Source organism: Dryobates pubescens, chromosome 2 (assembly GCF_014839835.1).
Source record: "Dryobates pubescens isolate bDryPub1 chromosome 2, bDryPub1.pri, whole genome shotgun sequence".
Classification (NCBI taxonomy): Eukaryota; Metazoa; Chordata; class Aves; order Piciformes; family Picidae; genus Dryobates; species Dryobates pubescens.
The window spans coordinates 1,499,195-1,503,800 of NC_071613.1; the positions used below are offsets into that span (position 1 = coordinate 1,499,195).

Consider the following 4,606-nt stretch of genomic DNA (forward strand, 5'->3'; position numbering starts at 1 on the left):
ACTACAGAGTTGTACGGTATTATTTCAGTGGAACTACTTATGGAGTAAACAGTGGGGGGGGGTTGAAGTTCCCCCCCCCAGCATTAACTTTGCCAGATCAACTCATTCAGAAGCAAATGAAGCTGTATTTACAAGCAAGAGCTACACATTATGATGGAATGCAATGAAGATGTACAAAATATACAGGAGTTACAATATTATATAGATATTTACAATTAGCAAACAGCACGAAAATGCCCCTGGTCAGACACCGGGGAAACTGTTCCACTGCCCCCCCTCTTCCCCCCCCTACTCCCCTGTCCCAAAAGAGAGAGAATCAGAGACAAAGCAGTGGGTTAGACTTAACTAAACAATTTCAGCCAGGGCCAGCCAACAAGCAGGTTAATCTCTCCTGCCTGAGCAAAGCAAAACAGCAGAGATCAGGAAAGAAGAGGAAAAATTGGTTTGGTACAACTCATCCAATGAATTTGTTTAGGATAATCTTTTGTTTTCCTTTTTACACCCAATAGTGATTTCTTTATATTTTTCTGCTCAAAGTCTGTAACTAAATTTTAAAGGCCTAGCCTAAAACTACCACAAATGGTAAACACAGAAGTTCTAAAAGTGTAGTCCACAGTCTCTTCACTTACCCTTTTGCCTCAACTGACAAGGCATCAGAAAAATTGCTTCCTCTCGGCAGGTGATCCTTCAATGGGTCAAAAACATCTTGAGTTTGGAACCAAATAGTTTCTCTAAGACAGTCTGGTTCCAGTAAGTGAGAACTGTGTGCTGTCTTGTCTAGATTACTTGATCTCATACATCACTCTGAAGAAGTTGTCCTTCAAAGACAGTAAGGAGTGTGTCATGATATGCCCTGATCTGCCAGCAGCAAGGCTACCAAAGTCCCCTTCTGAAGCTTGCAACTAAGAATTTCAGAGGGAAGGTTGGGTAGAGTTTGTGTGGCAGCTGGTTTGAGATGTGCCAGGCTGTCTCCATTCTCACAGATCAAGAAGGCTTTGCAATGCCCCCCCTATCCTGGTTTGAGCTTCCAGGGTTAAAGACCACTGGACAGAATTGTAGGATACCTCCTCTCCCTCTCCCTCTCTCCTTGTAGGGAAAAGATGGGCAGGGGAAGGTAAAAGGGTAAACAAAAAGACTTGAACCTAATTCGAAGTTTAAAAAAGTAGTTCTAAAAAATATCAAAGGTATTAAGGCAACAGGGATGTACATAGATATCAGGGAAGGGAAATGGATACAGAATTATGTACAAAACCAGAATCAGCAGTGGAGTAGGCCTGGCCAGCTCCCAGCCAGTGAGAAACTCCCCACCACACAGCAAAAGCAAGAGAGACCTCTGCAGAATTTCCTGCCTCTTCAATAGAGGGTATGCAGGGAAGGGAATAACATGATCTTTTGTCACCCCTGGGTGGGGTTTTCCACCCTAGGGTGCAGCAGTTAACCCTTAACCCACAACATTCCACCCCTTTATCCCATTTCATTTCCTGCACCAGTCACTTATCAAATTAGGAACTATCTCTGTATGATAATAATGGAGTCCAAGTTGCAGGTCATTCTTCATCTCAGCTGTCTCTCAGGTGCAGGTTGGTGCGGGTTGTGTCCAAGCAGGGCAGGAATGTGGGGAAAATCAGGAATCTGTCCTTTCTCTCATCAGGTGAGATGATACAGGGTTCCTCAAGTGACATATGTTTCATGCTTGTGTGCTGTGGGTTTATCCTGGGTCTTCTGAACACCATGTTGCTATCTGGAAATGAAACTCATAAGTCTTACACAGTAACTTACACACTTGGAAATTAAACTCTCTCAGCCAAAGTTAAATTCCTTTGTGAGACACACTGGATTTCACCATTTCCTTGCATATGGCCAGGCCTTTCAGCAGAAACCACCCCTAGGATAGGTTTGCCCACATCCAAAGGAGGAGAAACCCCCACAGTTTTTCCCAGTATATTTCTTTCACAAACCACAGGAACTCCATCTCCTTCTGCTATTTGCAACAGGTCTGATTGAACAGTTTACAGATCCTCTGCTATTTACCAAGCAAGTGTCTTGTGCTGTATGTTTCTCCCAGTTTTTAAAAGTTCCACCCCCCATTGCTTTCAGGGTAGTCTTCAGCAAGCCCAGCTAGCTCAGTTGGTAGAGCATGAGACTCTTAATCTCAGGGTTGTGGGTTTGAGCCCCATGTTGGGCGCCAATAAAAAAAAAAGGAGTGTGGTGGTTTGAAAGGAAAGGCTCTGCTTTCCCTCCCCCACTGAGAAAGAGACCACGGCTAAACCCAGTCAGAGAAATGAGATATTTTACAAGGAAACAGATTATATGTGACACAACAAATACAGGTATTTTACAATATATACAGGAATATACAGCAAATGAACTCAACCAGAAACCAGACCCCCACAGAGGGGGCTTCCCCCTGTGCCCCCTTCACCCCCCTACCTCCCTTCTCCCCCAAAAGAGGTAGAAAAGAGATGTGGACGGTTAACAGGGCAGGAAAGGAAGAAAGGCCTGGTACAGGAGTTAGTATCTTATCTTAGTTGGCCAGAATCCCAGAAGCAGATCCAGCCGAGAGGGACAGCGAAGGAAGGAAGACTGAGAGAAAGTCCCAGATACCCTGGGTCTAACAATCTCACCTCCCACAATCCTACCAATGAAATTCGTTTAGAATACCAAAATATTTTACAAACATTTAGCCAGTGTGCCCCTTTCTTAAAGGCACAGCGTCAAACGGCCACACCATTGTAGTGCTCTATCTTTCCCAAAGCTGGTGCATGGTAGGGGGTATGATATATCCACTGCATACCATGTTCTTTGGCCCAGTTGCATATAAGGTTATTCCATAAATGGGTTCCATAATATGATTCAATTCTCTCTGGAGTACCATGCCTCTCCAGGACCAGAATGGTGTTATGGGCATTTGGGACTGGATATGTCTCCAGCCATCCAGTGCTTGCCTCTACTATTGTCAGCACAAATGGCTTACCATGGCAAGTTCAGGGAAGGGTGATGCAGTCAATCTCCCATGCCTCTCCATAGATATATTTCAACCATCGTCCCCCCTACCACAAAGGTTTCACCTTGCTTTATAGCAGCACGTATTCTACAGTCATGAATAACCTGTGCTATAGCATCCATAGGTATATCCACTGATCTGTTGTGTGCCCATTGGTACGTGGTATCTCTTCCTTGGTGACCAGAAGAATGTTTTGATTGGAGTAACTTAATGAGGTGGGAATTATAAAGATATAGTTGTCTTTATTTTTCCCCAAAGCCCCACCCCAAAACCATGCACAAAACTAGGTAAGATTTATTTACAGGTTCTGTTTGGTCAAGAATTCCACAAGGATGCTTATGGGCAATTTTGGTTCCATTTAGAGAATTCAGAAAATGGAAAAGGGTAAGCCACAAAGATAACTTTACCCCACTTAGAAAATCAGAGGCAAGCCAGGACCCTAGGGAAAATCTGAGAGTGCCAGATTTTACTCATGAGGGTGAAGTGGAAACTTGGAGATGGTCTCTGGATCTCTCCGTAGTGGCCGCCTCCGGAGCTGTAAATTTATAATCTGGTTTGTGGATCCCGTGGCATAAATCCAAATAAAATGGAAACCGCCAAAGTAAAATTGTCTCCAGACACGGCTCCCACGTGGCAAAACCCATGGAGCGGCGCGGCCTTAGCGGCGCAAGAAGAGCCTTACTGCTGGTGTGTTTCCAGTGAACAGCTGCAGATTACGGCAGAGGCAGGCTTGCTCCAGCAGGGTAGGGAGCCCAGGGTGTGCAGGTCCTGGGGGAAGTCAGGTCCGGGTGCTGCAGACTAATCTCTCCAATTCCGAATCAAACAAATCTAACGAATCCCCAAACAAGTCCCTGTGCGCTTTCTGGTCACTCTGTGTAAGATCTTCCCTAGACAGTGTGTCCAGTGCCAAAATACGCCGGGTGCGAAGAACCCAGCCAGTCCCAATCCCAGATCCCAGCGCAGGCTTTTCCACAAGTGAATACACATGTGGGACTTTAGCTACCGGCAGAAGGAAAGGACGCCTCTTTACTTTCCCCCATTCAAGCCCACAGGGGAAGAGGAAAGGAATTTCATCCCTTTGTCTTCCCCCATTCAAACCTCCGCAGCTGGAGGCGGGGTGTTGTAGTTTAAGCTTTCTTCCTGGAGCCCAAAAAGCTCAGCAGAGCAGATTTAGGTTGCCTCCTCTCTCCCCTTTCCTAGTAGGGAAAAGTAAATCAGGCAGAAGGAGAAGAGAGAGGTAAAACTACGAAAGAGCAGTCTTGAATCAATTTGGAAGTAAAAGGGTAAGTTTAACAACGTATAAATGGCATTTGAGTAAAAGGAAGGTTACAAAGATACAAGGAAAAGGGATAAATAAAAATATATAGAAAACCAGATGCAGCTGGCAAAGGATTCTCTGGATATAAGATGGATTCTCTTTAGATGCAGTTGCCTTAGGTGTCTGGAACAGCGTGGAACAGGCCAGAGCACACGGTTAACAGTTAACAGCAACAGTGTCAGCAAGCCAAGGGGCAGGAAATTACCCCCTCTTAAACAGGCTTGTGGACAGGAAGTGGGAGTGAAATAAACTTTGACCAGGTCTCTCTGGCTCTGCTTTTAGGT

The 4,606-nt window shown here is 45.2% G+C and overlaps 1 non-coding gene across 1 annotated transcript; it reads left to right on the forward strand.

The window, feature by feature from the left end:
- Nucleotides 1–2,112: 2,112 nt before the first annotated feature.
- On the forward strand, nt 2,113–2,185 carry TRNAK-CUU (transfer RNA lysine (anticodon CUU)). Its single transcript has one exon. It is a non-coding gene; the product is annotated as a tRNA-Lys (tRNA).
- The last annotated feature ends 2,421 nt before the right edge of the window (nt 2,186–4,606 follow it).